The sequence below is a fragment of the Hesperophylax consimilis genome, chromosome 6, assembly GCF_061612785.1.
Source record: "Hesperophylax consimilis isolate HC1 chromosome 6, BYU_Hcon_1.0, whole genome shotgun sequence".
In the NCBI taxonomy this organism is placed as follows: Eukaryota; Metazoa; Arthropoda; class Insecta; order Trichoptera; family Limnephilidae; genus Hesperophylax; species Hesperophylax consimilis.
Window position 1 is genome coordinate 31,798,487 of NC_142841.1, and position 23,561 is coordinate 31,822,047.

Here is a 23,561-nt window from a genome sequence, read left to right on the forward strand (position 1 = left end):
AATAATATCAATATTTACGCTTCGCACTTATAAATTAAAGCATGAACCAATACTATGCAGTCCCAACGGCTGGTAACCGTCTGGAGTCAGTGAGACTAATACATCCCCAATTTGGGTATGTTGAGTAGTTGAAGGTAGTGAAGGGGAGAAAGAGATGGGGAAGAGGAAGGTTGGGGAGTACCTGGCTATTCAGATCTGGTCACCAACCATGGCTAAAGCCATTTTAAGCAATAAGAAATTTCAAGCAACGTTTCAATTCTGAATGGTAGTCTTACACAAGGGCGATACTGATAGTATCTTCCACTCTGGAACGTGCCGCAGATATACTTTACTTATATATATATATCTTTTTTTATGATTAAATTATGAAAAAACGCAATATTCATTTAAACAGATGAAGTTGCTGGCTTTCATCATGTAAAAAGGTTCAAAATTTTGAGATAAACCAAGCCAAGGGATGCAAATGTACCTTTAGTTATACGAGTATTCAGAGTATTTGGTTTAATTTATTTTTTAAGAAATTTTATTTGATAGGAGAATAGTTTTAGACTTATATTCCCATAAATCTTTCGGTGGGGTTTTAACTTCCTTTTACTTCCCTTTCAAAGACTTAATTATTGCAGAAATGTTTCGGATTCTGAGATTCAATGATCGAATGGCTTAAGCCCAGTTTCCCCAACGTAAATACATTTCAATTCATCTTGTAAATTATTTATTTATTGCATCTCACTATACATAAAACACTTTTTTATTCACATAAAAATCAACCTCACTAGGACTAAGCCTGTATTGAGGTTAACAATTTACATTTGAGTGAAGCAAACATAAGAGTAATCACAAACATAAAGTAATTCTACATACAAACACAAAATTAAAGAAAAAATAAGTATTAGATGTGTTATCAGATGGGTAATTTGACAGTATATTGTAACAATATTTGAAATATTAATATTTGCTCAGTACCACTTATGTTCATAAAACTCTGAATAGTGGTCTAAACCGATATGAAAGAAAACTGATCGTCAATTATCATAAGACCTTTCAAAATCCTAGGCCCCAGATACGCATATGAAATTATTCATCTACTCAAGAAAGCATTTAAATAATGGATGTTTTTTATCAATTTCGGTATTTATCAGAAGTAAAGAAAAATTGAGCTTACTTCAGCCACACGGACACGCCCATGGCATAATTACATAGGTTTATCACTTAATAGCTTTTATTCAATATCTTATCATATTTCTGCTACCTCTCAGAAATAAAGGAATTTAAATAAAGGGTACAGCTGCATTTTCGAATTAAGGGCAATTTACAGCTAAAATCATCGATAAAATCATAGATTTCATAATATTTTGCAAGAATTTGGTTGCAAGTAAGGAAGGAAGTTTGAGGGCCGTAAGGTAAATGTTCGCAACTTGTATTAAGTCTTTCAAAATGTCAGCCACTTTAGCTTCGTCATGTTAAATGGACTGCCTCTCAAATTAACTGCATTCTCTTTAATTAAGGAATCCTTTGTGACGGCGCACAGTCTACAAGATGTTTAAGCAGAATTGTTACAGATTTTAATGCCTTGCGCTCCACTTAGTCAGATGAGTGTAGATTTACCACGAAAAAAACAGAAAGCAATCTTCTTCATAATGTTTTTAATAAAATCTGAACAAACCTTTGTGATGGTTTTCATGAAAGACAACTCCAAAATATGTGAAATAGGTTTGTTATTGTTTTTTTTTTTACGAAAGTGAACGTCTTTCGATTGTGTCAGCAATGTTTAAAGTCGCGTGAATTGATTGTTTCGGAAGAGTGTTAAGTGTTGCAGTTCAGATCAATGTGGCACAATGTAACAAGCACCAATAAATTCATCAGTCATCAGTCAAAAAAACATGAGCGGCTATGTGAAAGAAGTGGGGAGGTGAGGGGGATAAAAAGGAGGCAGAGTGGGAAGTACCTGGCTATTCAAATACATCCACGGTAAAAAAGTTTCTTTCCTAAATGATGATTTTTCACCGGGCCGACACTGAGAGCAAATACGAGTATGTAACTTTTTTTTTTATTATTTACTGAGCGTAGCGAAGTCCTGTTTTAAATTGATTGTTTTTCATCTCTAATATCTACAATTTTTTTGTACGTTCCGTTTCCTTTTAAAAACGGAAGCTTTAAATGTTTTAGTAATCATTCTTTTTCAAATGTGTTTATTTGTACTTTTATATTCGCATCTTTTCAACATTGCGATACCTACCTACCTGAATAAAGTTTGAAAAAGAATTGTCTTTGATATGGTAACGTTTTTTTAGACGAATTTTTTTTATTTTTTTTTATTGTTTAGCTTATAACATTGTTACATTGTACATAAAATTAGGTAATAATAGGTAATAGTGAGAACATATTTTTTTGAATTTCTACTCCAATGAAGAGTGCTAGCTCTTGAGCTTGGCGTAGGAGTTATTTTACAATTATTTCATATTTATATCGGTAATTAACATAAATACAGTACAATAAATATAAACTTAAAAGAGGATTGTGACGTTAATTTTGGTTGTAACATGAATTGAAGTTATAACATTTGAAAGGTGATATTAATTTTTTTTAAATATAAATTTGACCTTTTTTTTGAATAAAATAAAATCTGGTATTTTTTTCACTTCTTCGGGAAGACTATTAAAATATCTTATGCCTTTGTAAATGTAATTATTGTGCATTTGTTGAGTTGAAAATAGAGGAATTTGGATGTTAAAATTATGCCTTAAGGATGAGTTAAATTTAAGTTTTTTTATTACAGTTTCTTTATATATTTGTAATACCGCGAATAGAGGTCTTCAATTTTTGGTACTTCGTTTTAATTGTTTTAAATACATGCTTTATAACTAAGTAGGTAGGTATTTAAACATCTGATAGCAATTTTTAGTTTTGATATATTAAATAACAGATAAATAGAAGCATTTTTCGACGCGTTTCCAGAACTACTAGAAATACTTATTTTAGCAAAATTAATACAAATTTCTATTTATCGGGATTATTTTATTGAAGCTTATAAACCTCATTGTAATATTATTTATGCTTGATAATAACTAACAATGTTGATATTATCTTATTTGCTGATTAAATATTACAATGAATTTTATAAGCTTCGAAGAGTTAATCCCATAGACATATGAATATTAGTAGACCTGCCCTAAGTGATTAAAAGCGTATTATCCCCACTCCCTATACCGGTTCCATTGGAGCCGGCTGTGCTCGCGTATGGCCTCAAGTGAAATTTGAAAACGTGACGTCATCATTCTTGTGCGAACTATGGTCGAGGCATCATCGGTTCATTTTACGAAATAACACGGCAAAATGTTGACTTGTGATATGAAAACTTGTAAAAATAGATGTGAAAAAGAGAATAAACCCAATTGTCGTATTACATTCCAAAAGTAAGCATTATTTTACTTTATTTTAAGCTTATTCACACCGTATTATATGGATCAGTTTTAGAAACATATACTATCACATCACAATGTAGCGATTCTCAAGTGTGCTCATCGTTGTTTACTGGGGTAAGTAAATTATGAAACATTTGTAAAAGTGTCTTAACTAAATACTCTGAAACTAACTACGACTCTGCAAACAGAAGAAATTTACTTTGCCGAATTTGGACTTCGCAAATTAGTTCATAACGTGGCGAGTAATTTGCGCTCCCATGTAAAAATGTCTATTCATTCAAAAGCAGATTTTACTTTTAAGAACTAAATGGTGATATTATAATGCGAGATGCCTATTTACTGTCAGATTGATTTATTGACGAATCACAGTCAGCTTAACCCCCTTCGTTCTTCAACAGTTGATTTTACCCCTCGCCATTATCTTCTCGTCTATTAATTCCTATGTCTGTGGTTAATCCTAATAAATTGAATATTCATTCTATATTCAAAAGATTACATATGCCAACGAAGTCTGCGGAATATGCGGGAATATTATTAGAATGATTATTTTTTTTAAATTGAATATTCTTTCTCCATTCAAAAGTTTACATATTCTAGCGAAGTCTGCGATATGCGAGAATGTTATTAGAATGATTATGTTTTTTAAATTGAATTTTCATTCTACATTCAAATTATTAGAAATGCTAGCGAAGTCTGCGATATGTGGGAATATTATTAGAATGATTAGTTTTTTATAATTATTTGTTCATCAAAACTCATTTTGCAATCTGTAGAAAACGTTAAAGTTAATAGTTCCACCGTTTTAATCTTGGCAACGCCAACCAACTTATTTCGCATGTATTACCAGTATAATCCTTTTATCGTAATTAGTTAGAAATGTTATGTTTAATTAAAATTTGTTAGTTTGTAGCTAATTAAACTTTAATCTAGCATAGTCTGCAATACGCGAGAATATTATAATAATGATTAGGTAGTAGCTGATGAACTCACTTTCTAGATTCACAATCTGTTGAAAGTTTACTATATAATATGAAAGCTTTGTATATTTATTAATTCAGATAAGTACCTACCTGCTTGATATCCTCCTCCAAGTTATATAATTTCTGCAAACACAAATATTGGATTTTTTTAATGGGTTTTTTCACCTCATCTCAGTTTGGAAGATAGTCTGAACCTCGTATTGGTGAGAGAACATAGTTTAGAATAAACATTGTTTAGAATGGCTTAGCTAGGTTCAGTGATCGCATCTGAATAACCAGGTGCCTCCCAATAGTCTATTGTCTATTCTCCTTCCGTCTCTATTTTTATCAGCCTCATATTATTACAAAATGGACTGTCTATAGTTTTTCAGACTATTACGATAACGCTTAAAAATTACTATATCCCTTACATAATATATTTTCTTGTGAGGGGTAAGAGGATGTAAGAGGAGTAACAGAAGATGGTAGTGAAGTCAAGTAAAGAATTCCTCTCGCTAGGAAGGTACTCAATCTTTTTTTCTATTTCGAGACTGAATTAATTGGAAAAACAACAACTTTTTTTAATATTACATTATTTGATAATAAAACTACTATCATTTGCGAAAAATTCTTCCTCCGTTATTTTTTCTGGTTTTGAAAACTGGTTTTAAAGCCAAGGCCTAGATGAAATTTCTTACCGCACGTTGCTTCTAGATGTGAGCGCAAAAAAAATAATAAAATAATTTTCAACATTGCTACTGTCAGATTAAAATCAATAATATTACAATTTTCCGTCTTGATTTTATTTCGTCGGTTCAATTTAAATTTAAAGGGATCCAATTAACGTTATTTTTAATTTGAGGTTAGAACCGTCACAATATTTTCAAAGGAGAACATTTTTAATAAATGCGAAATCAAATCTATTGAAGCGACTTTGAATTAATCTAGAAAGCAGGAAGCAAAATGAAACGATAAAAAGAGAAAATCACGAAGCCATGTGCAGACATCGATGTCTGGAATCGAATTTGGATTATTTACTTGGTTTTAATATAATCTTAAGAACTGTACTATTTTTTGATGTAACCACTGTTGCATAGTTGAACTTCTGCCCTGTTGTTTTAATAAGTTTTTTTAATATATTTTTTTTATATATTTAGTACTTTCTTCAAATCAATCAAGCGCCAAAGGCCTGGCACGTACACACAACATGTTTTTCATGCTATGTTTTTCAAATTGTCAGAGAAAAAAACGCCCGCTATGATTGTTTTTCTCCTGGGAAAGGAAGCAAAACTGCCTGAGAAACCATCCTCCACCTTTCCTCCTTTTTTATAAGATAAGATGTTTCAGACCATTAAAAACTTCCCACCGATAACTTTTAATAAAATGATGTTAGACGAAAATATCTGGATGAAAAAATAGCATTGTAAACGATTGTCTCCAATCGTTTTTCGATTCCACACACTGATGAAAATATCATCAAACCAATTTTCAAAAGCCGTGTCGATATTAAAGAATATTTCCCGAATATTTTTGAATGATTGATTCATTTTTCATTTGATTGATTCATTTTTTGTCACTGGCTGCAACTAACATAAACTTATTACAATTGTAAAATTCACGATGTATTCTTCAAAAGTATATTTATAACTCACCTTGTCTTATGTAATGTATTATTTAAGTTCATTACCCAGACAATATTCAACAACTTTTTTTAACAAATAAGCGGCATAAATCGAATTCTGTCTACTATTCATCAAAATTAATGATAGCAGAAGACATCCATTGAATCGCTGATACCTGATAATTCGCCTTAGCTTTCCGAAGCGTCCAATTTACTTTTTCAGCTGACACGCTAACGAAAGGACAGACATCTTTGGACAAATGAATAAATTAATCTCATTAGACTTAATAGGGCTGTTAGTTGGATGAGAACGTTGAGTAAAGATAGCGTAACATTAATTTTATTATGGATTTATGTTATTGTGATGAAGAAAACACGATTACAATTTGACTCATTGTAAAAATTGTTAATTTATTTTTCAATCTTGCAATAATCCGACAAAACCGTAATCATGACTTGATTTAGAAAACGATACAGAGTGAAAATTAATATACTTTGCTAAATACTTTCATAAACTTAAATGAGACAGTACCAAGATTCTCGCTTGACAGACACTCGAACAATATCGACATTACCAGTCTGTTTTCGAGGAACATTCTAAAAAATCATGTAAGGTTACGTATATTTCCACGAATTACGGGAAAGGAAAGAATCAACTTTAAGCGGCGATTCGCGCCATTTGAGGTTGCTTCGTTTCATTCCCATAAGTTGAGCTTCAGTTCGGCAGTTCGGCTCGCGGATGTATACGTAGCATAATAGAACAACTAAATCTGCATGGACTGTAGCGTTTTTAATTGCCTGTTTAATTTGTTTCAAACGCCAAACTATTGAACACTCTTTTGTAAATAGTTCGTATTGCCCACGAAGGTAACGCCATACCAGACTACAAGCTGCACAAGATTTAGCAAACCTGCCAAAAACTTCCAAGCTCACTAAAGGTGTGCTCTCTGCCAGAAATTTCACAACTATAGACAATGTCGTATAACTGTATAGAAAATGTTACACGTGTAGCAATTATGATATTGATTAAAAACAAGTTTACTGTTTTTTTAACGTATTTTATTTGTACTCACCCAATATGCTTCTGCAGACAGCTTCGCTTCGATAATTTATTAAAGAATATCTCTATTAGATCTGGAGACAAGAGAATATATAATTCTGTACTCAACGATGCATCAGCGTGGATTAAGTCCTTATAATATTATGTCAACTTCAGCGTCTCTCTATCCACTGGTAGTCTCAGACCTCCCGAAGTTGCTTCTACTTTTATTGTATGTTTTTATTTTATTATTTTGTTTTACTAACGTCCACAACAGACAAGGGTTAACATAAAAAATACAAAGAAATAATTTCAAAGAATTAATACCAACCGTCAAATAACGGTGTACAACAATATGCACGCCCGTTCAACTTTTATGTGGTAAAGGCGATCTCGAGCCATGGTAATAAGTCAAGTTTTTCCCTGTTTTGAACTTACTGGCCGCGTAATATTTACTTCACTTTTTTTAGAAAGGCTTTAAGTATGTAAAACAACAACAATAAAAGAGAGTGAGTCAAGTGCAGGCAATTTTAAACGAGAAATTTATTAATGTTCTGGGGGCTATCGCTAAATATCTTCGTAGTAGTAGTGAATGTAATCGCACAAGAGATTGGGAGAAGGTGAATTGGTTCTTTGGAAAGGAATATGGAAAGTTTCGGGTTTTTTTAGTAGACGGTGATTGAAATTGATTTTAATTGTGGGCAAGTGGAAAGATTCAACATGATTGATTATATATATTTTTACTATTGAAAAAAAAAATTTCTAATTTTTTTCAAGACGTTCATAATCTTTCTAATAATCCAGTTATATATGATAATGGCAGAGTTAATCTCTTTGAATTGATTCGATCTTTATTTTGCCATGTGTCTGTCTATTGAATTGAGGGTTTATGGGTAACCTTATGCCCTAATGGTTCATCTGACTTAAATAATATAATTACCTTAAAAACTCTTTACCGTTGGTTGGTTCACTCTAATCTAGAATATGCCTGCGTTATTTGGTCTCCATTCTATGATGTTCACATTAATCATATCGAATCCCACAGCATTGCTTCTTAAAGGGAATTACTCGGAGGTTAGGGCCAAAACGGGACGTGTACTGGACGGGAGTCCGCACAAGACTGTAGATTTAGGCGCCGGGTCCAAACCGTGTCTTCAACCGTTGAGAATGCTCCTTTACGGCCGATGATGATGATTGTAGTTGATATTGATGATGAAATCTGCCTCCCGCACCCAGGCTTGGTGAATGGTGGGCACTGGGTGTGCTTTCGTCTCTGCTCGCTTCTGGTGTTGGCGGTTTTCCAAAGGAGGGCCGGCTGGTCTCGAAGAGGTAACACCAGAAGATCTTGGAGCAGCAGACTTGGCGAGGTGAGGCAGATGTTGGGCAGGAGTCACTTGTAGATAATAAAACGCTTGGTTTTGGTGGTAAAGATGAACTGATTTATTTTTAATTATGTGGCTGCTTATATTTAATTAGCCTGACTCGCGCCCGACATTGGGCTAGGAGCCCAAAAGTGGTGGGGGGTTGTACCCGCGCCAACAATGCGTTTATAGCCTTCGACAAAATGTTGCATATTCATTTTGTCGATAGCAATGGTGATAGTAGTCGCTTAAATTTGCGAGTTAGAAAAGATTTTGAGCGCTTACATGAATGACAATTACATAGTTTAAATGCATAGTAGTTATAGGAATGTGTATCTTGACAACTAGATTTTTTGTTTGTCAAGATACGACAAAAAATAAGAAATGTTTGTAAAATAAATGTGTAAAAATGATCTCAAGCGATCAAATTTGTAAAACATGTTAAGTTAGTATTTTTCCGAGGTCCCCCGTAACATAGCGCTCAGAAAGAGATAAGATTCACTATGCTACGAGGTTCCTGGATTTTTGTACACGCAAAAAAGGTAAAAAATATTGTTCAAAAATGGGTTTACATATGGGTGAAAAACAGCTTTTTTAATATCTCCTCAGCGGTAGTATATCGAAAATAGTGTTTATTTGACTACCGCCGAGGGGATGAACAAGTAAAATACATACATTTGTAACATTTAAAAATTGATTTTTCCTAGTAATTTTTACATGGAAAAAATGCTGGACATCGATCTACGCGGCAGGTAAGCCGGCGACGCGGTGTCGATGCCGTTCGTAGACAAAGTTTTCAAGCGGCCTGGGCCGAAAATTGGACAAAATGGCCAGTGGCGGGGAGTGGTGATTTTGCCAGTGGCGTGGGGTAGGCACATTTTATAAAAGTAAACAATTTTTTATGAAATTAAATAATATGGTCAACTACGTCCGTTACACTCCCCCCGTTTAGCTATGCTGAACTAAAAAATAGGACGTTTGTTGGTACGGCGCAGTCCGCGGCGGCCAGTCCCTCTGGGATGGTGCTGGGCTGGTGGTACTGTTGGGCTTGCATCGGTAGGTGCCGGCAAGATTACAGCGAGCTTCACAGCGGGGCGGACGTAAATTCCGGTGCTCGTCTGGATCCTGGCGGTCCTCACTTGGCCGTCTGCAGCAGGGGTGGCATCAAGGACTCGACCGCGTGGCCAGCTGTTGCGGGGCATAGCGGGGTCCATGATGATCACGAGGTCATCCTTCTTGATGGGGATGACTGGCTGTTGCCATTTTTGGCGAGCAGCCAGGGTGGGGAGATATTCGCGGAGCCACCGTCTCCAGAACATATCAGCGAGTTGTTGGCTGATACGCCACTGGCGACGGAGGCATACCTCCTCATCCTGCCTGTCGTATAGTGACAGATGAGGTCGGTTTTCGGCTCTTCCCAGTAAAAAGTGGTTGGGGGTGAGGGGCTCTTCGTCCCTGGGATCCACCGAGACGTGTGTGAGGGGGCGGTTGTTTACAGTCCACTCGGCCTCGGCAAACGCTGTCCTCAAGGTCTCTTCGCGTGGAGCTCGTTCCAGCAAGATGGCCTTCAGGGCGGTTTTTACAGAACGCACCAGGCGCTCCCAAGCTCCCCCCATATGAGGAGACATTGGAGGGTTGAAGTTCCATTCGATCCCCTTTGTTGACAAATGATCCCTCATCCGGGTATCATTTTTGAGTGATTCGATGGCATCCTTCAGCTCGTTGTCGGCACCATGGAAGTTCGTACCATTGTCTGAGAACAGAGCTTTTGGTTGGCCTCGGCGCGCCGTCATGCGTTGTAAAGCCATGATGGCGGAGTCCGTGGTCAGTGAAGTTGTCAGCTCAAGGTGAATGGCACGGGTAGATAGGCATGTGAAGATTGCACCATATCTTTTCTCCCGATGTCTGCATACGGTGACTTCCATCGGCCCAAAGTAATCTAGTCCACAGTTTGTGAATGGAGGAACATGGTGGGCTAGCCTTGATGGCGGCAAGGGCCCCATAAGTGGGGGGGCTGGCTTGCTCCTGCGCATCTTGCAGGTGGGGCAGTTGTGGGCGATCATCCGAATATTTGTTCGCAGTCGCAGCACAAGGTAGCTGCCTCGCACCTCAGCCATCGTTCTCTCCGTACTTGGGTGATTGGCTTCCTGGTGATGATGTCTCACCAGAAGTCTTGTATAGGCGTGATCACCATCTAATATGATCGGTGTCCGCACTGCTTGAGGCACTTTACTGAGGGCTTGTAATCTGGAATTCATCCTCAGTAGGCCATCAGGTCCAAGGAAGGGGCTCAAGGCTTTGAGCCGGCTGTCACTTGGTAGTGGATCTCCTTTCTGGAGCGCATTTATGTCATGATAAAATGTCTCTTCTTGACATATTCTTGCCCATCGGGCCTCTGCTTCTTTGATTTCATCGCTTCTTAAATATTTATCAGGTTGTTCGTGATGTTTTCCACGACACCTTTTAATAAAACGGTGTATCCAGCAGGTAGTTCGAATAAGTCGACGCCATGAAGAGAATCTGTTGATTTCGGGCAGTGTCTCTGCCACAGTTGTTGTGATGCCGACGTATTGAGGCCTCACTTCTAGGGTGCCATCATCAGGCTGAGGCAGTTTGCACCGTTCGCGCGGCCATTCTGCCTCGTCTGAGGTCAGGAAGGCTGGTCCACTGAACCATCGTCCAGAGTGCGAGAGGTCAGGAGTGTTGACGTCTCGGGTGCCGATGTCTGCCGGGTTCAGTTTGGTAGGGGCCCATCTCCAATCTGCAATGCGGGTGAGCTCGTCGATCTCGCCGAGTCTGTTGGCCACAAAGGCGGAGTATGTGCGTGGATCTGTGCGCAGCCAGCACAACATTGTTGTCGAGTCTGTCCAGAACACTGTTCGCGCAATGTTGCTGCGACATTCTTTATTCAGGGTTGCTGCCAGTCTGGCCGCCATGAGCGCTGATTGTAGCTCAAGGCGGGGTATTGATAGAGGTTTCAGAGGAGCCACTTTGCACTTGCTGGCCAAAAAGGTGGCTGTGGTGTTCCCATCAATCTCCTCGGTATGGTAGGCGACCGCACAGCATGCCTGCTCTGAGGCATCACAGAAGAGGTGGAGGGTGACGAAGCTCTCTTTGTTTTGTAAGCAGCGCCGAGGTATGGCAACTTTGCAGTCTTGCAGAAGTCCCAGCCAGTCCATCCACCTTTCGTTGTGTTCAGGTGTGATGATGTCGTTCCATCCGATGTTGGATCGCCAGACAGCTTGTAGTAGTATCTTTGATCGGACTGTGAGGCAAGCGACGAAGCCCACAGGGTCGAAGATTTTCATAACAATGCTGAGCAGCTGGCGTTTGGTAGGCCTGCTGATCAGTTCAGGATCGGCAGCATCGCGAAATGCATATAAGAATCGATCTGTGACAGGATCCCACAGAAGTCCGAGGATTCTCTCGGTATCTGCTTCTCCGCTGTTTATGGTGATGGCTGACCTGGCTCGGTCTATAAGCGGGATAGTAGCCATCACTGAAGTGTCGTTAGAGGCCCAGTTTGTTAGGTGGAATCCTCCAGTTGACAGCACTTTGGCAACAGTAGTGATGAGTGCTGTCGCTTCAGTTTTAGTATCGACCGCATCCAAATAGTCATCCATATAAAACTTTGTTTGGATGGCGGCTGCGGCAGCAGGGAATAGTGCAGAATTCTCCTGGGCCACTTTGTTTCGCACGTACTGGGCGCTGCTTGGTGAACAGGTAGCGCCAAACATCATTGATGACATCATGTAAGTACGTGGTTCTTGTTGAGGTGTTGGTCTCCATAAAAACAATTGTGACTGTTGATCTTCACTTTTGATTTTCACTTGTAAAAACATCTCCTTGATGTCGGCGGCGAGAGCTATTTTTCCCTCTCGAAACCGGAGTATATTTCCTAACAATGAAGTCAGCAGGTCAGGCCCAGTCAGCAACTGATCATTGAGGGAGCGGCTGGCAGCATCAAACACCACACGGATCTTGTTTGGTTCGTTTTGGTTCACTACGGCAAAATGCGGTAGGTACCATTTGCGGGCAGAGGGTTTTTCTACCTCTCGATCCGTAAGTTCACGTGCGTGGCCTTGTGTTATAAGTCCGTTGATTTTAGCTGCATAGGCGGTTGCCAAGTCCTTTTCCTTCGATAATTTTCTCTCCAGAGACCACAGTCGTTTTAATGCACATTGCCGATTGTCAGGCAGTGTGATATTATTCTCCTTCCATAAAAGGCCGGTTTCCCATCGGCCAGATGTCAGTTGATGGGTTGTATCTTCCATCAGCTGATTTGCACGTACTATGTGCGCAGTTACACGAGAGGCGGACGTGATCCCCAATGAGTCAATCGCAAAATTGTGTTTGATGAGATCACTCATGAGGTCGTCTTTGTGGCTCTCCTCGCGCAGGGCCAGTGTTGTAGCCTCAGCTTCGTGTTCAGGGGCCCCCCCGCCATGGGTGATCCACCCCAACGCCGTCCGTGACAATATTCGCGTAGAGTCACGAACGTCGCGCACTTCCCTCGAGACAATAAGGTGTACATTGTCTTGCCCGATGAGAAGTGTGGGGGTGATGTAGCGGCCGTGGACCCTCTGTTCAGGAAGGCTGAGCTGCTAGACGGTGTTGGCCTTGATGACGTACTCGTCAGAGATTCCGGTGCCGCGTAGAGTAATTGGCACGCGGCGGGACGTCAAGTCTGTTGAGCACATGTTTTTTGCTCCGTGTAGTCGTAGCTCACGGGTAGGTCCGGTTGTGCCGATTTTCTGTGCTGTGGTGGCATCAATAAGGGTGACAGTTGAGCCCTCGTCCAGAAGCGCAAAGGTTTTAATCTGTCGCATGGGGCCCGACAATATGACCCCCACCACTTTTAACACGGCACTTTCGGTGTGGCGTCACATATTGTGAACGTTTGCCACTGTATTGTTATTTTCACGATAGTTCGGGTTGTGAAGAAGTCGGTGGTGGGGGTATCTGCACTCCCCCACTCCGCACCAGTCACTAACTTTGCAGAATTTGGTAAAATGTTTGCCATTGAGGCATACTCGGCACAATCCGGCACTTTTAACTGTCACAAAACGGGTTTTTATGTCTTTCGCGGCGAAAGTACGACATTCGCTAAGTTGGTGGCCATTTTCACCGCACTGAACACACCCGGCGCGGTTGTCGAACTCGCGAACTTCATCGTAACTGTTTTGCACTTTTTCCCCGCTTCGATTATTTTCTCGATTATTACCAGACAAAATTTGGGGCATTCGATTATTACCAGAGAAAATTTGGGGCTTTCGATTATTTTTCGCGAACTGTTGTTTTTCACTAGAATTGTTGTTGTAAACATTGTTTTCCCGCGATAAAAACCGTTCTGACGCGGCAGACGTGTTTAAACTGTTGTCACAAGTGTCACTTTTGTTCGAATTGTTTTTTCGCGAAAACTTTTCTGACGCGGCAGACATATTTAAGAAACTTTCACAGGTATCACGTTTTTTAGCACCGTTTTTGCGCGAAAACTGTTCCGTTGTCGCGAGCGTGTGTTCACGGCGTGGGCGGGACCTCGCGGGGTCAACCAAACCGGACTTTGGGATGGCGTTCGCGACGGTTTTCAGGAAGGCGGCAAACTGGCAGACGGTAGCGGAGGCCTCGTAGTGCCGCACTTCCATCAGCCACGCCAACCGCAAGGTGGGCGGCATCTTCCCCGCGATGTCACTGAGCAGCGCTGGATTCGTCAGATAGCCATCATTGTTGAGGGAGCGGAGTGATGCCACCAGGTTTTGAACTGTGCCAGAGAAGTCTGCGATGTCCTCCAGAGAGGCCTCAATTGTGAGGTGGGGCAGCTTCTTCACTTTGTCCAGCATCAGAGCAGCGAGTGAAGTAGTCCCTCCAAATCTCTGCTCCAGGACTGCCAGGATCTCCGGAACCTGGGCAGGGTCCATCAGAAGGGGGCCGACGGCTTCTCGGGCTTTCCCCTTGAGGGCCCGCTGTAGGCGGATCAAGTTTTCGCTGGAGGTCATCCGACATGTGGAGGTAGACTGGTTAAACTGTGCCCTCCAGGTGGGCCACTCCAGTGGATCTCCAGAGAATGGAGGCAGGTCCTTGGCCATAGATTGTCTGGCAATAAGGGCCGCCATTCGTGGATCGTCCTCGATTGTGGGACGGGGGCTGTCCTGAGCCCTTGAAGCTCTGATGGCTTCTGTCAGGGCGGAGGCCAGCTGAGCCATGGGACTGCCATCATGCTGAACCCAGGCTCTGGTATGTTGGGCCGTCTCATCCGCCGTAGGTTGGGGCGGGAATCTCGGCATGGAGCTGGTACTGGCTGTGGGCGGGCCATCTGGCCGTGCCGGCACGCCATACTCCTGTTCGCGCAGTGGTACGGGCGGCACATGTCCAGATGGTCCAGATGGTCCAGAGGGTCCAGGTGGTCCAGGCTGTGTCCATGGCACGTCCCACTGCTCCAGCAGTCCGGCAGGTGATCCTGGCGTCGGCGCTGGGTACCCCGGGTGGGGCAGAGGTACGGGCAGCACAGGGCCATGAGGTCCAGGCTGCACCAGTACTGGGCATCCCTGAATGGTCCAGGGTGCTGGTTGCGCAGGGCCTGCTGGCTCTTGCTGCGCTCGTGATGCGTACCTCTGGTCCACCAGAGGTACAGGTCCGGCTGGCACTTCAGGTACGGCTTGCCTCTGTTCTATCAGAGGGGCGGGCGGTACGGGGCCAGAGGGTCCAGGCTGCATCATGTTTGGCCACCCTGCATTGGGCCAGGGTGACGAGGGCGGGGGACCGGCTGGCCTTGGCTGCGCCGCTGCTGAGTACCTCTGGTCCACCAGAGGCACCGGGCTCGGTTGGCCGGGCTGCACCCATCCAGGGCTGTACCCTTGGAAGCGCCAGGGTCCTCCTTGGGCAGGATACCCTTCCAGGAGTACGGGTCCAGATCGGGCAGGCACTGCTGCTGCTGGTTCCTCGTACCTCTGGTCCACCAGAGGCACCGGGCTCGATTGGCCGGGCTGCGTCCATGATGATGGTGACCTCTCCAGGAGCTTCGAAGGTCCAGGAGGGGCAGGGGCTGCTGCTGTTGGAGCTGATTGAAGAGCTGCTTTACGTCTCTCAATGTGCTCGGTTTGACTGCGAAGCTGTTGTCGCAATGACTCCATCGCATCCTCTTGAGATGTGGAGGGCGGTGAGTCATGATGTGCAGGTGGTGCCATGTCAGGAGTAGTGCTGGGCGTGGGCATGGGGGTTACGTCAGGCGTGACGTGAACCGCAGCCGTGGCCTGAGACCCAGCGTCCAGGGCATCTGCAGATGGTGTTGAGGATCCATCGTCTTGGATCCGGCTCGACCGTAAAGTTGGAGACATCCTGGTTGAAGGCGTGTGAGGATCCGGCTCGAAGGACCACTTGTACTGGACGGGAGTCCGCACAAGACTGTAGATTTAGGCGCCGGGTCCAAACCGTGTCTTCAACCGATGAGAATGCTCCTTTACGGCCGATGATGATGATTGTAGTTGATATTGATGATGAAATCTGCCTCCCGCACCCAGGCTTGGTGAATGGTGGGCACTGGGTGTGCTTTCGTCTCTGCTCGCTTCTGGTGTTGGCGGTTTTCCAAAGGAGGGCCGGCTGGTCTCGAAGAGGTAACACCAGAAGATCTTGGAGCAGCAGACTTGGCGAGGTGAGGCAGATGTTGGGCAGGAGTCACTTGTAGATAATAAAACGCTTGGTTTTGGTGGTAAAGATGAACTGATTTATTTTTAATTATGTGGCTGCTTATATTTAATTAGCCTGACTCGCGCCCGACATTGGGCTAGGAGCCCAAAAGTGGTGGGGGGTTGTACCCGCGCCAACAATGCGTTTATAGCCTTCGACAAAATGTTGCATATTCATTTTGTCGATAGCAATGGTGATAGTAGTCGCTTAAATTTGCGAGTTAGAAAAGATTTTGAGCGCTTACATGAATGACAATTACATAGTTTAAATGCATAGTAGTTATAGGAATGTGTATCTTGACAACTAGATTTTTTGTTTGTCAAGATACGACAAAAAATAAGAAATGTTTGTAAAATAAATGTGTAAAAATGATCTCAAGCGATCAAATTTGTAAAACATGTTAAGTTAGTATTTTTCCGAGGTCCCCCGTAACATAGCGCTCAGAAAGAGATAAGATTCACTATGCTACGAGGTTCCTGGATTTTTGTACACGCAAAAAAGGTAAAAAATATTGTTCAAAAATGGGTTTACATATGGGTGAAAAACAGCTTTTTTAATATCTCCTCAGCGGTAGTATATCGAAAATAGTGTTTATTTGACTACCGCCGAGGGGATGAACAAGTAAAATACATACATTTGTAACATTTAAAAATTGATTTTTCCTAGTAATTTTTACATAGAAAAAATGCTGGACATCGATCTACGCGGCAGGTAAGCCGGCGACGCGGTATCGATGCCGTTCGTAGACAAAGTTTTCAAGCGGCCTGGGCCGAAAATTGGACAAAATGGCCAGTGGCGGGGAGTGGTGATTTTGCCAGTGGCGTGGGGTAGGCACATTTTATAAAAGTAAACAATTTTTTATGAAATTAAATAATATGGTCAACTACGTCCGTTACAGGACGACTAAACGTACGATGAACTTGAAGTAAAATTAATCCTTTCTTCTTTACAAAAACTTGAGAAGGAAGGACTTTGATCTCATCTGCATTTTCAAAATTATTTACAGTTTGATTGACTCACCTACTGTATTGCAACTCGTCCCTTTCAATATCCCTTCCCGTAGACTCAGAAGAGAATTGATTTTACTTAATTAACACTTCACAAATTATGGATACTATTCAATCACAAGTCCAGAATGGACAGACTTGTCAAATCAAGTCAGGGCCTTGATTTTTTTTTATGTGGGGCTTAATGATTTTTGTCAGTCAAGTAATATTTTGTACAGATGTGACAGAAGTCGTGAACTCCATCAAAACCTTGTTCCTGTCTTGACTTGACATTATTTTCATTGTTTTCGTGCCCTTTTTTGTCAAAGCTGTAATTTTTTATTGTAACATCTCTCCCTAAATTGTTATATGTTGTAATTGGACATCTTTTCATTAATCCTTTTCCTTATCTCTTGAATTTTCCTACCCACATCGCATTACTTTGAGCATCTAGACAACTTTAGTATCAAATGTCCATGTAGCTTTGTAATCCGCTACACGGGCACTGCCAAAATCTCCACATAATTTGTTTTGCGACCTTATCGCTTCACGTAGTAGAGATAACCTTTCCCGGAGTTTGGGAGGTTTGTAAAAGTCGGCCAATTAAAGTGATTTCGATCAAAGTCCACTCTCTCAGCCTGAAGCCCTCACAGTAATTAAACAAAGCAGTATTACGTAGCTCCCGCGCTACACAGCTAAAGTTATTAATATATACATAGGTACGTTAAATTTGATTTGGAAATTGGATTATTCTGCTATATTTGTAAATAACAATGATTACGTAATAATGAAATGAACACAACGATTAAAAGAAATATGAATATTTTATTATTGTAGAATCTTTGATACTTTTATATTCTTAACGGTTCTCGTTTAAATTTACTCAATTTTTTAAATTTGTCACGACTTCGTTTAACATTTTCTAGTCCCTTTTTTCGGCAAGTTGCAAAGAAAAACTAGAAGTATCTACAAATTTTAAGCTTCTTCGAAACTTCTTTTAGAAAGTATTATGAAGCGCGGTTTCCAGTTGGTGAATTATTTAAATACGCCAAACTTAGCACGAGCGAAATACCCGTTCATAGCAATTGATGTCGGCTTTTTGAGAATGTATATCTTGTCCGACTCATTTTTAAATAAGTCGGCTCGCATGTGGAACGAGCTACCGGCATCTGTTTTCCTCCTTCATATTATCCGGGCCTCTTTTTCATGCCCGCTTGAATAGATTCATAAATTCCTTCCTACAACTCCTACAAGGCTCCCTATCCGAGTGGCGATATAGTTCCCATGTCTTTACAGAATATAGACGGGTGAAGTGTTACATAAAAAAAATATTACAAACATTTTCTTTATTACAACTACAGTAAATTTTTTTAAAAAAACTTTCGTAGGTACACACACATATCTTGTACCATTACGAGTGAAACCATATAATTATTTTTCAGTTTAATATTTCAACGAAATTCATTTTAAAAATTCAGAGCTAATTATAAAAACAAAAAATATCTCAAGGTTCTCTTTGTTTGAAATTTGATTTGAAATACATTTAAAAAAAATACTCTTCGGTGTTTTGAAATTCTGAACTCTTTTTGATATTTTATTCATCCAATATTTTTTTTAAATTTGATTTTCGTAAAATTGTAGAACTATTGTACCACAACTTGATAAATTATTTTGTGGGAGTGAATCGAGCGTACAAACTTGTTTGCTGTCACTGAAACAATTTGGTGTTTCTCCTCTTCATTTCATATATTGATCGTGATGAGGTAACAATGGATATTATTTATTTAAACGATTTTTTACGAGAAAAATATACCGTGAAAAGTAAAAGTATACAAGAATTTTAAAAATATACCGTGAAAAGTAAGAGTATACAAGAAATTTAAAAATGCACGATGAAAAGTAAGAGTATACAAGAATTTTGAAAATATACCATGAAAAGTAAGAGAATACAAGAATTTTGAAAAAGTAGAATGTAGTGCTTGTGTGACTTCGCCCTAACGCAGCTTTCTCTTGTGAATGGATTTTATGAAATACTTTTCATAGACTCCTTTTATATTGTACCACTTTTTTGTCATTTCAAAGCTATCTGCTCTCTTGATCCTGGTTGTTTGATTTTTCAAGCCTATATATCTAATATTTCCATTTTCTTTCTTTTCTTTCTTTCCTAAGAAGATTCTTATTCTTTTCTTTCCATTTTCTTTCCACACTGCATATCCACATAGGATAGGGCCTATGTGCTTAGGGCGTATAGGCTAGGGGAATTATTTTTCTAAGTGTCTCCTGTGTGTCGAGCTAAAAGTCAAAAATATGTATTTGGCATTAAAATAAAAATGAATAATAAGGCTTCAGACTTGTTCAAGCCTGTTTAATGGTAAACCTTAAAACATCAATCCTTAGTTTATAAAACTCTCACGCAACACTCGTACATCTTTAATTCGACAAGTATTGGTCAATTTCCGAGCTGAAGGGTGCGGAAACGGAATTACGGCTGTAAATTGAATAATGATGGCACGCCCCTTCTAAGGGTGGCGTGCGGCAGGACTATTTCACAAAGAATAGCAAAAGCAATTAACGCCACATCAAAGTTCGTCTCCAAGGCTGTCCGGCGTGTATTCTTCCCTTATCCCCAAGGGTAATAAATATCCTTTCATCTCATTAACTCAGTTTAGTCTTAATACTTTCACAACTTTCAAACTTTTAATGTTTATTAGAGGTTCTCGTTGAGTTGGTGAACGTGTTTTTTTCAATAAGCAGACTAAGCATATCTTGCGTTGAAAAGGGTGTTAGTCGAATTCCCGTATCGAGCTTGACCCATTTGACTGCTAGTCAAGCTTACTATTCACGAGACTAATTAAATTGAAAAAACTGAAAAATTCTCCATGAAAAAAAAAATTAATTTCGAAGAAAATATGGCATCACACCCATTTTTATTTTTGTTAAATTCAATACTGTGAATTTTTGTTCTATCCTTTGAATCATTTATTATCCTAGTAGATGTCTTGAAAAAAACTATCATTTTTTTATCATGGAATGGTTTTATCTTTTCTAAAGCAGTCCATATACCTTCACACTACATAGATTATTCGCCATTTTGATATGAACATGCGACGTAGTATGAAGAATTCATCATAAATCAGTTAAGAATGACCTGATCAGTTTGTGATGTGTTGGTTTGAAAGAATCGAGACTTACTTGTGAGAACTAGTGAACGGAACACTTTTATGTGACTTGATATGCATTCAAATTATCTTTGTTTTCGGTGGGGCAGAAATAAACTACATTCGCTTAATCCAGGAGTATTCTGAGCTCATAAAAGATATTTAGTCTAGGATATCATATGAGATGAGATATATGTTTAGTGTTTAATGATAGAAAATATAGGTATCCGTCGCACATCTTCTCAGTTTGATGACCAAATAAACTGAAGCAATAATTATTTGGTTAATAACTACCTTTTTTTATGGTGAAGAGTTTTTCATAGTGAAGTTAATCATTTACAACCTAATAAATAACAAATATCATATTTCTAAAGCCAGTAAATAATCAAAAGTTCACTTAAGTTCTTTACTTTACAAAATCGATGTAGCACACATCCTTCCACTCAAATTTGTATCAGCGAACAGAGCAAACATCTTCAGTTTCATTCGATCCATCTCAAATGAAGGTGTGTGGACGGCTTTAGTTCGCACGAAATACTTTATCCAAGTTTCAATATCGTTTATTCTGTTCACACTCGTCGACTCGTCCGTCTAATTTGATATCCAACAAAAAGTTTTTTGTAGTTTAGAAGTGGATTATTTGAAATTTGATAAAAAGCGTGATGAGACGGAGAAGAAAACCATTTTATTTATTTGATTGGCAAATAGAATATGTTTGAAATGAAACCAGAACGATAAAATATTTTTCGCTTCAATGTTTATCTAGCGAAGAATTATTTAGTGTAATATAAAAATTGCTTTCATGGCGTGAACTTATTATTTTTGTATTGATATATAACGCGTGACGGAACGTTTTAAAATATGTATTCACGGAGAAAAATGCGTATTGGTAATTAATTAAGAATCTCTTTAAATTGGGATTGGAGACGGGATTGCAGGCATGTTCCTGATAAACGTTTAGTAAATTCATAATTATCATGCACCTGTACCTTGAAAAAATATAATGACGAACTGCGAAAATATTAGAATTTTTATGAACATGTGTTCCTGATAACATTTTCGTGTTTACTAAAAGATTTTATTTATTATTTATTTATTTATTGGACAATTTGTATAGCGTAGCTTTTATAAGATATCACCTCAGGGGCGCTTTACAGTTGATGCAGGTATTACAAAAAATATAAATATTACAAGAATAAAGTGAAGTTAAATTAATTAAAATGAAGTACAGGAACTGGTGACACGAAGATAGAAGATGGAGACTCTGCAGTAAGAATCCTAGGTGGTGAAGAAACTGGACCAGCTGCTGCAGCGAAAGAGTCCACTGCGTCCACCAACAGTGCCAGCACGAGGTTCGTTATCCGTCCAGGCTGCTGCTAATAAAACGCTGACAGAATATCCTCTCACAGATACCAGACCTTGGCAGCACCGCTTTTGAGGTATGTTTCTGCTGCTAATAAAGCGCTGACACCTCACATAGATATTCGGCGAGTCCATCCTGGTGATTATTGAAGCAGGTCAAAGGCGACGGTCGGGATAGTAAATTACCCTGGGCTTAGCTTGCTAACACTTGCTAAGCCCTTCAGAGTTCCCGAGAATTCCGTTGAAAACATCTGGGGTGCATTTACCGATCGACGTTCGTTTGGAATGTCGAATATTTTGAGCAAAATATCCGAATATTCACTTTTAACACACTGCACTCAAATCACATATTATAAAGTTCTAATAAATGGTTGATAAGTTTATTTGAAATTTTGATTTATTTTTAAATAATTTTAAAGGGATGTTGCATCATTTCCCTGGAAACTACAAAAAAAAACACAAAGCATTTGACGCTTAGGACGCGTTAAGACGCGTCCGGCTGCCACGAAAGGCGCTACAACTGCAGATTAACAGGAAACTTTTTGATTCATTCGTCAAGGACTTGCAATCCTGTTTTAAAACGGATTACCAATAATTTAAAGTGATTCTTAAGAAATTAGCTTTTGTAATTTTTCTCCGTGTACGTAGTACCGTGCACATGTATGATAGGCAGTATGAAAAACAGTAATAAATTGATATTTTCATTATTTCTCCTTTCGTGCAAGTTTTCGCTAAGAATGGCTAAGCTGCTAACTGGAACCGATGTTCTTTAAACCACGTCAAACATCCAAATAACGGATTTTTTATGCCAACTAATCATAATATGACATAAACACTAACTCGCATATATAAAATATCAATAGTTTGTTAACTTGAAAATTAATTGAATTTATATCTTTTTTATATAAAATATATATATATATATATATATATATATATATATTAATATATATATATATATATATATATATATATATATTAATATATATATATTATAATTGTATAATTGTACACTAAACAATGTAAACAACCACCCCAACAAAAGCACGTGCCTTGCTTGGTGGTCTAAACATTCCTTATAATTTTAATAACCATTTCACTGAATAAGAAAATTAAAAAAAAAAATTACAATCCAATTACTGGATTAAAAAAATAAACAGACAACATTTTGAAAGAAAGCGAACATGATATTATCATTATTTCGTTGGTAAAGTTGGACTAATTAATAGGTATACCAACTAAATGGGGCTAAATTGGGGAATTGCCGAAAGGCACGGGCTTTGTAGACACCAAAACAAAGGAGTAGTCCCTTGGGATCACATTTACGTTTTTTGTGAAGAATATTGACAAGTGACATTATGACATCTACTTCCATACCGTTCAAGATTTTGACGCGGAACATCGAGATTGTTGATAGCTACTTCGTGTGTATTTTTGAAAGTGAGAATTGTGTACTTAATTGAAATAATAGTTATATTTTAATGTACGTAAGGTACGGTAGGCAGTACTTACGTGCCTTTACGGACGGCATGCTCCACAATATACTCTGCAATGTGCAATGTTTTAATTACCCATATTCGAATATAATTAATCACACTTTTGTGTTTCAGAACATTAAAGCGACAAAATAAAATATAACGCTTGATCGATATGTCATAATATTATGCTGAATATCGTTGGCTTAAAAATTAATTTAAATTTCAGTTCAAATGTGTTTATTTTTAAATAATTGTACACTAAACAATTCTGAAATTATTGAGTTTGTTTTTTAAAATCATAATGAAAATTTCACTCAGGTAAGGTGTATATCAACTGTTAATCCATCAGGCAGAAATTGCATCCCATTGTTATGATAATTGGAAACTATATCGGTAACAAAACATTGGTGAATACTCGTAAATTTCAAAAGAATTTACTCAACTAAATATAAATTACTGCAAATTAAAATGAAAAAAAACGACGAGAGACTA

General features: G+C 39.3%; 1 protein-coding gene across 2 annotated transcripts in view; it reads left to right on the top strand.

The window, feature by feature from the left end:
* Positions 1 to 23,561, top strand: part of LOC149423202 (uncharacterized) — a 306,624-nt gene that overhangs the window by 22,065 nt on the left and 260,998 nt on the right. The window lies entirely within an intron of this gene.